This window comes from Alexandromys fortis, unplaced genomic scaffold, assembly GCF_014885135.2.
Source record: "Alexandromys fortis isolate MF-2015 unplaced genomic scaffold, M_Fortis_MF-2015_v1.1 scaffold_72, whole genome shotgun sequence".
NCBI classification, from domain to species: domain Eukaryota; kingdom Metazoa; phylum Chordata; class Mammalia; order Rodentia; family Cricetidae; genus Alexandromys; species Alexandromys fortis.
The window spans coordinates 7,363,251-7,375,931 of NW_026067969.1; the positions used below are offsets into that span (position 1 = coordinate 7,363,251).

Consider the following 12,681-nt stretch of genomic DNA (forward strand, 5'->3'; position numbering starts at 1 on the left):
TTAAGAAAATGGAGAAGGGGTGTTGCTGCTGGTGGTGCACACCTTTAATGCCACACCAAAGAGGCAGGCAGATCTCTGTGAGTTCGAGACCAGCCTGGTTACAGTGCGAGTTCCAGGACAGCCAGGACTACACAGAGAAACCCTGTATCAAAAAATCCTCTCTCAAAGCCATAAAATGACACTTGAAGTCTGCTTAGAACCTCCACATGCACACGCATACATCAGTTCCCACACACCTACAAATGTATACACACACAAGCACCACACACATACACATATTTACAAAAGGAAATAAATAAATTTGCTGGTCATATTTGTAGGTATCTGTAATTCCAGAACTCAGTGGGGGCATGGAGATAGTGAGTTCAGGCCAGTCTGAGCTACATAGTCATACCAGGTCTTGAAAAAACAAGGGCTAGTTTGATGGCAGTCTCCTTTCACCTTAGCAATTCAAAAAAGGGAGCATTATTTTGTATATGGATTGCTTTGTGTGCATCTATGTATGTGTACCATATGTGTGCTTGATGCCTTCGGAGGTCAGAAGAGGGTGTGAGACCCCTTAGAACTACAGTTTTTCAAATTGGTGCTGGGAATCTAACCTGGGTCCTCTGCAAGAGCAACAAATGCTTTAACCACTGAGCCATCTCTACAGTCTCAGGAGTCACCTTTAATCCTAGCAATTGGGAGGCAGAAGTTTGGGTACTAGCAACTATGATCTTGACTTTGTCTGATGGCCCAAAGTGGTGAAATTCATAAAGTAAGCAGGAGAGCCGTGGCTCTGGGTGAAGAGTAGGCAGCTAGTCATTGCTAGATACAGTGTCTGTTTTCTGAGATGCAGAATTCTAGAGGTAGGTGGAGGTGGTGGCTGACAACACCTTGAATGTTCTTTTTGGGGGCGGGGAGTTTTAAGACAGAATTTCTTCATGTAGCCAAAGATGTTCTAGAACTAGCTCTTAATAGACTAGGCTGGCCTGGAACTCACAGAGATCCACCTGCCTCTGTTTCCCTAGTGCTGAGATTAAAGGTGTGTGCCACCACTGCCCAGCACCATGAATGTTCTTAATGTCCCTGAACTGTGAGTGAAAGAAAATTATTAAAACAACAAATTATATGTTATACATACTATACACAACATAAAACTCAATTTTAAGCATATTTTCATTACATTAAAAACATTAAATTCTGATAATAGCAAGTATTGGAGCTGGGGACATAGCTCAGTCAGCACACACAATGCCCAGGTTAGATGTCCAGAATTGTAATTACCACCTGTGATCTTAACACTGGGGAGGCAAAGGCAAGAGGGACAGATGTTCAGGGTTACCCATGGCTACACAGAGAGTTTAAGGCCAGCCTTGGCTACAGGAGACTCTGTTTTCCATTTAGCAGGCTGGAGATGAAAGTTATTAGTGAACCACGATAGGTAAAGCACAGACTCAGCACAGGACTGCCGGGCTTGCTATCTGTGGAGGAGACCTCAGCTAGGGATAGATTTGTCCCCCACGGCCACCAGGGATGAGCTGCTTCCCAGGCACCATGTTCTCAAGACCATCTGCACTACACTAGGTGAATCCCCTCTACTTTGAGATACCACGGTGACCACGGAACTTAAACCTGGCAATACACAGGGCCGTAATCACATGTTCCACATTCTGCAGCATGGTCAGATGACCTGACCCATGTGAACCCTGGTCACCAGTCCTGGAGCTTCCCAAAAGCACTCTACATACCTGCCAGAGCCTTGGTTGGGGACACAGTTAAGATCAGAGACATGAGTATCCATTAGAAACTGTCTCCAAGATGAGAGACTCATCTCTTAAAGACGGAGCTGGGAAGGGGCTGGAGAGATGGCTCATCTATTAGAAGCCCTCACTACTTCCGCAGAGGATCTGGGTTCAGTTCTCAGCAACCACATGGTGGCTCACAATCACCCTCAACTTCAGTTCCAGAGATAGGACATCTCACTGGAACTGATGCTCCCCACTTTGTCTAGGAAGACCCTCCTGTCTCCAGGTCTTGGTCACTGTTCTGTTGCTGTGAAGAGACTTCATGACCACAGCAACTCTTATAAAAGAAAAAATTTAATTGGGGGCTTGCTTATAGTTTCGGGAAGTTAGCCCATTTTCACCATGGTGCAGAGCATGGTAGCATGCAGGTGGGCATGATGCTGGAGCAGTAGCTGAGAGTTCTACACCCAGATCTGCAAGCAGAAGGGCCCAGTAATGAGCTTTTGAAACTTCAGAGCTCACCCCAGTGATGCACTTCTTCCAACAAAACCATACCCCTAATCCTTCCTGAAGAGTCCACCAACTGGGAACCAAACATTCAAAGATGTGAGCCTATGGGAACATTCCTCATTCAGACTCCACATTCTAGCCCGAATTCCTTCCAGCGCCCGAATTACAGGCATGCACTGTCACGCCCAGCCTTTTACTTTAAAAAAAAATGATTTTTTATTTGTGTGTATGTGTCACATTTGTGTGGTGCTCATGTGGGACAGAAGAGAGTGTCATATCATTTGCAGCAGGACTTTCAGAAAGTTGAGAGCCACCCGATGTAGGTGTTTGGAACCAAACTTGGGTCCTTAGCAAGAGCTAAAGCTCTTAATAGATGAGCTCTAACTCCATGTCCAGAACCACGTAGTTTCTGGAGGCCTGTTGGGACCGCATGCTTGAGCAGCAAGCATTTACTTTCCTGGCTGAGCTGACTCTCCAGCCAAAGAAATAGTTAATGACAGTCTTAGAGGCAAAGTCATCTACAACCACAGTGTGTATGGATTCTGTTTGTTCTTTTGAGACAGGATCTAGCACAAGCTGGACCTACCTCACTGTATATCGAAGAGTGACCTAAACTCATCCTCCTGCCTCTGCCTCTAAAGTGCTGGGATTCTACTGCAGCAGCCGCTCGGCTTCTGCAGATAATGTCGAAGACTCTTTCCCTGTCCTCTTTGGACAAAATTCTTTTCATGTGTTCATTGAACAAATACAAAGTCAAGCAAGTGCAACAGGGGGTTTATAATAAGTGTTAGATAGTGAAGTCCAGGATAGTGGAACATTCCACAGTGGCCTGACCAGGTAAGAGTCATTTCCCCTTCTGTCACCCCGGAGAAAATTGACCAGACTAGAGAGTTACTCAACCAGAGTGAACCAGAGGGTGAACCAGAACCTGGTCATCCTAGTTCAGTGGTCTGTGACCTTTGCAATGCAATCCTTCTGGCAGTTAGTGTCTTTACCCCACTTCTGCTTACACAGAGAGCCAGAGGGAGTGTGGAAGAGTGGACATTCCTTCCTCAGAGGTATAAACAGTAAACAGGCGCCTCACTGATAGGACGTCAAGCAGAACCATGCCTGCCTGTGAGGCTAAAACTCTGTGAAACAGTGAACACCTTCAACCATCCAGAGTGCTGGCTCCTGCTTCCAAGTGGTGAGTACTCTGCAGTGGCCACACTGCTCATGCATGCTTCCCTCCATGTCTTGAAACGATCTCTCTAAAAGTGATCAATTTCAATTTTGCAACTTGGTTATTTTATTTTGCCATAATTTAGGAATTATTCAGCTTCAACATTATTCAATTCAAAATGATTTTCCTAAGCCCCTCCTATGTGCCAAACTCTAGGAATACAGGTCAACACAAGAGCCTCTAGGGTGGTGAGATGGCTCAGTGAGTATAAGGGCTTGCAGCCAAGCCTAAAGGCTTGAGTTTGATTCCTGGGCCCACATGGTAGAAGGAGAGATCCAACTCCAGCAAGTTGTCCCCTGACTCCACATGCATGTGGCAACACATTCATACCTGCACACACAGAAATGAAGGAAAGAAGGGAAGGAGGGAGGGAAACAGAGTCTCAAGTATCTAGCCCAGGGTGGCCTAAACCTCACTAACTCAAGATGACCTTGAACTCCTGATCCTCCTGTGCTAATCCGCCTCCCAAACGTGTTGGCAAGTGAGCTGTGATTTTTTTGTTGTTGTTGTTGTTGTTTCAACAGGATTGAAGGCAGAAGAATGGTGTTCCAAAGTAAGATTCCTTGCCTTGAGAAATCACTGTCACTACGTTTTCCCCAAGACTGCAGACATTCGTGAAGGCCTCTTGTCTCAGCAGGCCCGGAGGCAATGATGGTCCTACGGTATTTCCTGTTCCCCTAGTGAAAGAATGTGAAAGAGGACACCAGGCTGGCTTTCCAGCCAAGGTGGCCTTCTTGAGCGGTGTCCGCAAACCCATTCCTGGCAAACGGATGGCCAGTCCAGGGGCAAAGGCAGAACACTGCCATTCTGGCCTACTGAGCTTCCTAGTTCCACGTAAAGGTGCTCGATCCTAGTCAATGCAGCACACCACGGCTACTGGGCGCGGGGGAGTAGTGCACCTCGATGCTTGGATGAGGTGTTGGGAGAGCCACGTCTCTCTTCCATCAGGTGCCAAAATTTGACAGCGGGAACTTGGCGGCCGCACCTGCGTCCCAGCAGCCGTCACACAGCCACCCAAAGCCGGGGGACCCAGGACCCCCTTTGGAGGGCGGGGTCGCGACCCGGCCTTCTTGACGGACAACCGCCTCGTGCGCTGGGCAGGCCCCCTCGCGCAACGACCACGCCCCCACTTCCGGCCGGACAGCGGTCACGTGCCTTGAGACCCCGCCTCACAGACGCGGCTTTTCCCCAATCTATCTCTCACTGAGCGGGCAGTGCCTTCCCTTCGCTTCCCTTCCGCCGGAAGTGGGGCGACTTTCCCTTTCCGGCTACGGGTCCCGGAGCGGAGCGGGAGGCCGGACCGGGGGAGCGGAGCGACGGCGGCGGCGGTGGGGTCGGCCATGGCGGAATTGGTGCAGGGGCAGAACGCTCCGGTGGGCATGAAGGCTGAGGGCTTCGTGGATGCCCTGCACCGGGTCCGGCAGGTACGGGCGCGGGAGGCCCCGGGCTGGGGGCGGGAGACCGCCTCGCCGACGCCTAGGGTGGGCGCCTGGGACGCGTGAGGCCCGGGCGGTTCCCTCAGGCGCCCCAGGCCCGGAGGAAACCTTAGTCGAGAGCTCCTGGCGCTTGCTCGCCCGGTTGCACCCACAGGTCTGCCAGCCGGGGTTCAAATCCCAGCAGCTCCTGGTGGGCACTCGGCTTTAGACCCCGGGCATCCATCTCACGCCCTAGACGTAGCTCCTGCAGCCGTGGAAAACTTCATCTTCCCCTTGCTGCTGCATTTCAAGCGGATTGGAGGAAATTCGAGAACATTTTATGCTTAAGAGGCTTATTTTATTTTATTTTTTTGCAGAAAGGAGAGGGGAGGTGTTAAGTGGGTGGTCCCCAAGAGTTCCTTCTGCCGATTAGCCCTCCTCTGCTGGGAAAAGTGTGGGATGGACTCGCTCCGAGCGTGAAACTTTACCATCTGGCAATATCGTGCGTTTTGTCAGTGAAACTGGTCATTTAGAGGACTTGAGCTTCCCTGGAGAATGAGTGTGGGACCTCTCTAGCTCCTGGCATAGTGCCTAGAACAGAATTGTCCTTGTATCTTGCCTGAAACTTAGTGACAAGTTACCCTGACGCTCAAACTTCCCTCTGTTCAGTGATGTTTATCTTCTCTGACTTTGTAAGCTCGCTGGTTCTTTGAAAGCTGGGCTGTAACTCATGACGGGTTGATTCCTAGCAGAATGCCACAGGGCTCCTTCTTAGGAAGTCCTCACCTGTGCACGTAAAAATGGGGCCTTTTTAGCACCTCCTAGTAGTCCTGCGAGGGAACCCTACCAGTCTCCCATAGAGTTTGCATAGTACTCATGGTTCTGTAGACATTATCTTGGAGCCTAACACTTCCCAAATGTTGGGCTCACCCAAAATATTCTCTAGGCCAACCAGTACAGTAGCGAGCATCCGTCTGTCTTCTTTAGAGTTACTCACCAGTTACAATGGATGAACATTCCACCCAGCTCTCCGGCCACCACTCTGCTCACTGGCACTTTCTAGTGTTTTCTTCTGCCAGACAGGGTCCTGAACCCTGTTTTGTACTAGTTGGTAATATCTACTGGATTTCCCTCTATGCCAGAGTGTTGGTTTTCTGTGACCCCTACCAATTAATCACTGCTTTAGAAAGCTCAGGTCTTTTGCTGTGGCCCTGTAGTTGAACATAAGAATGATTTTTTTTTTTTTTTTGAGGCGGTTTCTCTGTTTAGCCCTGGCTGTCCTGGAACTTGCTCTGTAGACAGGCTGGCCTCGAACTCAGAGATCTGCCTGTCTCTGCCTCCAAAGTGGTAAAATGAATTTTTAAGCATTGCTAAGACTATGCATCCCTTAACTTGCTCAAAGGGGTGCCTTCTGGTAAGTGCTGCCTTAGTGTGGAGCGCTGATGAGGGAAAACGATCAGCACTGTTTTTACTTCTGAAGTACACCAATGTCTGGAGCCCAATGCCGTGCGTGAGTTGCTTCTAAGTGACAACAGCTGGAAGGCCGTGCAACCTTTGAATATTTGAAAGGGATTTTAAAAAGAGAGAGAGCCTGGCATAGTAGTGCACGCCTTTAATGCCAACACTCAGAGGCAGAGGCAGGTGGATCTCTGAGTTCAAGGCCAACCTGGTTTACAGAGCTATATGAGATCCTGTCTCCCTCCACACACACACACACACACACACACACACACACACACACACAAACAAAATAGGGGTTGGTGGTAATTTGGGGGTTATTTTAGTAGATTACATTGGATAAAGCTGGAACATTAGAAATCTGCATTGTAGAACTCCACTCTTGGAGAGGACCTGGATTGTATTCCCAGCACCCACACAGTGGCTAACAAATTGGTAGCTCCAGTTCCAGGGGATCTGACGCCCTCTTCTGGTACTGCACACAGGTTGTGCACACACATGTATGCATGCAGGCTAAACACCTACACACATAAAGTAAAATTATCTTTTAAAACATCTGCATTATATGCATATGATAAAGCTTAGCAAGGGAGATTCTGTTTGAGTATCTGGATAGTCAGGGTTCCGTGTCTCTATTACATACAGAGAGTGCTGCCAAGATGAGATGCCTCCCTCAGCCCAGTAAGTGGGAATAAGATTTTGTTTTGTCCTGTTTGTACTGGGACTTGAACCAGGGATATGATAGCAAGCCTTTCAACATACAATGAAAAAATGATGAGGTTTCATTAAGATGCCCAGGTTGGCTTTGCACCCAGGCTTCTGCCTCAGCCACCCACATAGCTGGGATCACAGGTATGCCTCCTAAACTATATTTCTTCGTTTTTTTATTTGTTTTGTTTAACTTATTTATTTTTATTTTATGTTCATTGGTGTTTTGTCATGGGTGTTGGGTTCCCTGGAACTGGAGTTACAGACAGTTGTGAGCTGTCATGTGGATGCGATGCTGGGATTTGAACCCAGGTCCTCTGGGTGAGCACTCAGTGCTCTTAGCCGCTGAGCCTTCTCTCCATATTTTATATTTTAATAAGCATAGAGCTTTCTCCCTTCTTGATTGATCTCATAAATATCAATAACAGTAAGGCCTTTAGTTTTTCAGAGTAATGAGTTGTCTTGTGTTCAATTAACGTAACAAACTCTAGTAATAAGAAGTGACCCTGCTGGAATCCAGTCTGTTAAAGCTGTTGCTTAGCTCTGTCATTTAAGCTGCTGAGCTTCTTTCCTGGTGTCTTGAAGTATCTTTATATGGGTGTCTCCGTGCTCATAACACCGTAGATGTTGCTGTTAGTGTGCTTCAATTCAAAGGGACTCTCTAAAGATACATATACAGTTTACAAATATTTTCAGAGTGGGGGTCCAGTGGATTATTGTGTGTTCTGAAGGGCAGTGGGAAAGGATCTGATTTGAACTACTGATAGTCTAAGATATTCGTAGAGCGTCATGACTAGTTCTTCAAGTCATTGACTGCTTAGCAAATTCAAACGTTTCTTCAGCTAGTTTAGAGATGCCAGGGGTGTGGATCAGAGCCAAAAGCCGTCTTCCAGAGTCACATCCTGCCCTGTGCCCTGGCATTGGTTACAAGAGGGACCAGTGGATACTTGCCTGTTTTGCTTTTAAAAGTCTTTCTGGGGATGATTAAAAATATAGCTTAGTTGGTAGAATGGTTGCCTGGTGGGCGTGTTGTATATACTGGGTTCAGTCCCCAGTCCATATAAACTAAGCATGGCGGCACACATCATTATCCCAGCACTTGACAAATGGAGGCAGGATGATTAGGAAGCTCAAGGTTGTCATCAGCTATATAGGGAGTCCAGCCTGGGCTACATGAGAATCTGTCTACAAAGAAAAAAGTTTCCAGAAAGTCTGTTAGCATCAGTCATCCAGTGAAGACAGTAACCTGTTAACAGGGTCATATGCCATCACGGTGTGCAAACTACCAATAGCCTCCCACTAGCTTTCCTGAAGATAGGTTCCTTTGCCGAAGTCAGTGTTCTTTAGGGCTTTTAAGTTCCTGTTGTGGAGGTGATTTTGTTGAGGCAGGGTTTTACTGTGGCGTTCAGAATAGCCTCATGCTTAGTTTCCTAAAGAGCTGGAATTATGGAATTAGACACCATCAAGGGCCTATAATATGCATTACCCAGCTTCATAGTTAGTGTATGTACTCAAAGTGCAGTATAGATAGTTCTTCAAGAAGATGGGCACCATGCCTTGCACCCAAATAAAAGTGACCAAGCCATTATAAAATTGAGAAGGTTAGCAAAATAGCTTAATGGATTAAGGGATTTGCCACCAAACCCGAGGACTTGAGTCTATTTCAGGACCCATGTGGCACAGAGAGAAGTAACTTCCATAAAACCTGTGACCTTCACATGGGCCCCATGGCACGTGTGCAACCACACAATGTAATTTTAAGTCAATAGACGATAATCTTTTAGGAAGTTTGTAGGCCTGGAAATCTAATCATTACTGGCATCTTTGTGGGGGAAATATTGATTAGTGTGTGTCCTCAGAAGTTCAGCCGCCTTGTGGTGCTGCCATTTCCTACTTTTGAGACTGAGAGTAGACTGCTTGGGCTAAGTGTCCTTTTCCCTGGGCTAATGTGGAGCTTCAATACAACAATATTGGCAGAAGCAGCAGATTTCCTTTAAGAGAACAGAATGTGTCTGCTAATAGCAAAAGCTCCATTCCCTGGATATTGGATGCACCTTGACAGCTCATGCCTTTGCTCGTTTAATATGTGGGTCTGGTTCCTGGCTTACTTGAGCTGCTGAGTGCTGAACAGAATGAAATTGTGTTTTGCTGAAATCAGTGCCTTGTGTCTGTATACTCCTTTCATCTTTCCCAGATGCCTGAGGGAATCCCTGACCTGCTCCTGAGACTTTGCTCTGGTGGGGCAGTGCTGAACCCTTGTTGAGACAATAAGAGTTTTGCTTGGTGGCTGCCCTGTGTTAGTGCAGCAGTTCTAACCTGTGAGTCTTGACTCCTTTGAGGGTCGCATATCAGGTAGTATCTACATTAGGTTCATAATAGTAGCAAGGCTACACTTAGGACGTAGCAACAAAATAATTTTATGATTGAGCATTGTATGGCAAGCTCATTAGGAAGGTTGAGAACCACTGTGCTCGTAGAAGTTGGAAACTTACTTGGTATTGAAAAGTAGATAGTAAGCTAACTGCGTTCCGTAGTACACAATAGATTTTTCTCACTTCCAGTGGAATTTTCTCACTTCCAGTGGAATTTACACAAATAACAAGGAGTGTTTGAAATCATTATCTTTAGGTTTCATAGCCCACTTGTGTTACCAAATTTTGCTGTTTTCTGAAGTCCCAGCTATGTAGTAAATACCATGACCACAGCTCTCCAGCTAGTGCCTCGTGGGCTGGAGAAGACCCCTAGAAACCCACAGCTGTATCTTGTCTCACCCATGCTGCAATACTTAGAAGCTAGCGCGGTTTCACATACAGATCTAGGCATCTGGCTTGTCCAGCAAAGCTGAATACTTTCAATGTCTGGCACAGAAGTCTTGCCGCCTTGCTGCTGTGTTACACTGCCTGTAGAGGTTCCTGACTGACAGTTTTTCTCCCATCCTTTTCCAAACTGGGAGCCCATCAAGAAACCCAGGTATCTTATAAGTAGCTGCTGGCCCTTGGCTGTCATGTTTGAGTTCCACACTGTTACTAGGACTTTGATGGAAAAGAACTTGTGGGGCAGGTACATTGATTACATGCCACCTCTGTGTTGCAGGACTTCCTCTGTGTCTCTGCAGTAATTCCTACCAACCAGGGTAGAGAGGGTTGGTACTTGATGGAAACAAGTCAATTCTTTGGATCATACTCTAGAAAATGTTGCTCTAGGTAAATCTCAGCAGCCCCTTCACATCCATGAACATGCAGAACTCCATCCAGCTGCCGCTAGAAAAAATGGCCATGTTTAGAGTGGTCTCTTTGCTTTCTACCATATTATAATAGGTGTTTGTTCACACTCTTCTGCCTTGCTTTTCTTTATTTTTTTGAGACAGGGTCTCTGTATGTAGCTCTGACTGTTTTGAAATCTGTGTAGACTAGGCTTGCCTTGTAATCAGAGCTCTACCTGCCTCTACCTCCCAAGTGCTAGGATTAAAGGTGTATACCATACCCCACTTGCCTTCTTATTCTGTTTCACCTGTGGATCATCCCAATTGAAAAGAACAATTTTGTTCTTTTTAAGTAGAGTCTCATGTGGCCCAGGCCAGTTCACAGTCACTAAATGTAGCCTTCAAACTCTTCCTCCTTTTGGGGGGAAGACTACTTTTTTTGAGACAGGGTTTCTCTGTAGCTTTGGACCTGTCCTAGAACTGGCTCTTGTAGACCAGACTGGCCTCGGACTCATTGAGATCCACCTGCCTCTGCCTCCCAAGTGCTGGGATTAAAGGCCTGCGCCACCACCGCCCTCCTCAAACTCTTGATCCTTGGTCCACCTCACAAGTAATGGAGCTAAGATGTACATTACCATAGTCAGCTGCATTTGGAGTCTTACAAGATACTGGGAAGAACAGCCAGTCTGTTCTGCAGGCACAAACTGCAGTAGTACTGTGAGAATAGGTAGTTGCAAGTCACTTGCCATAATATGAAGAGCTGAGGAGTTGCCATGTCCAAGACCCCTTTCCGGGGCTGGGCTAGTGGGAAGATAAATCACATACACTTGTGGCTACTTTCGTTTTCCTGTGGTATAAGATACAGGGCAGACGCTAGGATTCTTATCTCATGTTTGAAAATAAACCAAAGGAGATAGAACAGTTTTTTCTCAAAAAAAGTATCGGGGTCTTGGAAGATAGCCCAGATGGTAAAATACCTTGCCACACACTCATGAGGACCTGAGTTCAGATTCCTAGCTGCAGTGGTTTGTAACTAATCCCTAATCTGCCTGGGGCAGTAGAGGCAGGAGAAACTCACTGGTCTTGTACACACCTTAGCTCCATCACTTGTGAGGTAGACGAAGAATCGAGTGAGAGCTACATTTAGTGACTTAACTGGCCTGGGCTGCATGAGACTCTGCTCTAAAAGAGCCCGCCTAGCTGAATTGATGAATTCCAGGTTCAGTGAGAGACCCTATCTTAAAAAAAAAAAATGGGGCGGATGACTGAGGAAGACATCCAGTGCCAGCTTCTGGCCTCACACAGGCACATGCACACAAGTAACGAATACTTTATATGATGTGGCTCTTGGGGCTGGCTCTTGAATTTTAAGCAGGATTTGATTCTTCTGTCTAGTTCCTTGGATCATTTTTCCCCTCAGTGAGGTGACTGCAGCTCTCTGACCTGGAGCAGATGCAGAGGAAGAACGCCAAGGGGCATGCCATCCTCAGCCCCACTTGTCAGCCCAGTGTCTCAACACGATCCTCTCAAGTGGACTTCTCCATGTCTGCTTTGCCTTCCGCAGGTGTTTATTAAACACGTGCCCAGCATCAGGCAAGGTCTACTTTAACTCTGGCAGAACATGGACCCTTTTGAGACTCCTGACAGCAGAACTCCGCAGAAATATTTTACAGAGCACCCAGTTAGCAGATGCTCCAGGGGACCACAATGGCTGGGCAGGCCTGTTCCTCCAGAGCACCCCTAGGAGGCAGTTTAACCACCTCACTGAGCTTGTGCTACTGTGAGTTCCTGAAGTGCTGCAGATGTAGGAGAGTTTCAGCCTGCCCCTGTGAATGCAGTGAATGGTTAGGAAGAGCTGGGAGCTGACATCTCATGTCAGAATTCTTTTGCTTAATGTGTAGGGGCCAGACCAGAGTTCTTACATGGCAGTTCATTTGATGGTATTAAGGTCCCCCAGTGGGTGGTAGTAATCTGACTCTGATCTTGCTGCGGAAGTAGACCATCCCACTCAGCAACAAGGAGACTTTGACAAGGTCTTTTTGTTTCCTCTTGGGTGATATCTCACTGGTCAGCCAGTGTCTCAGCTTTCACAGTACCTGGGTTACAAGCATATGCTACCATGCCTGGCTTATTTAACTCTTATTTAAGTGTCAGGTTTTCATCTGTGAAGTGGAAATTCTTGATGGCATTAATTTTCTTAAAAATAGTTGATAATGGGCTGGAGAGATGGCTCAGGTTAAGAGCACTGCTGTTCTTCCAGAGGACAAGTTCAATTCCCAGCAACCACATGGTGGCTCGCAAACATCCATAATGAGATCTGGTGCCCTCTTCTGCCCTGCAGCTATATATGCAGACAGAACACTGTGTACATAATAAATAAATAAATCCTTAAAAAAATAGTTGATACTGAAGAGATGGGAAATGTTCCTGAATAGGAGT

General features: G+C 46.9%; 1 protein-coding gene and 1 long non-coding RNA gene across 5 annotated transcripts in view; both read left to right on the plus strand.

Moving 5' to 3' along the window:
• Positions 1-3,274: 3,274 nt before the first annotated feature.
• Positions 3,275-4,531, plus strand: LOC126509472 (uncharacterized). Its single transcript, XR_007594155.1, has 3 exons — positions 3,275-3,423; positions 3,984-4,012; positions 4,408-4,531. It is a non-coding gene; the product is annotated as an uncharacterized lncRNA (long non-coding RNA).
• Positions 4,532-4,708: 177 nt separating this feature from the next.
• The window catches only part of Fubp3 (far upstream element binding protein 3), a 52,148-nt gene continuing 44,175 nt past the window's right edge, over positions 4,709-12,681 (plus strand). For 3 of the 4 annotated variants that reach the window (XM_050155393.1, XM_050155389.1, XM_050155390.1), the window contains exon 1: positions 4,710-4,883. The gene's annotated coding sequence lies outside the window, so the exon portion shown is untranslated. Of the gene's footprint in view, positions 4,884-12,681 lie in introns of all 4 variants that reach the window. The other variant, XR_007594152.1, reaches the window with a different exon arrangement.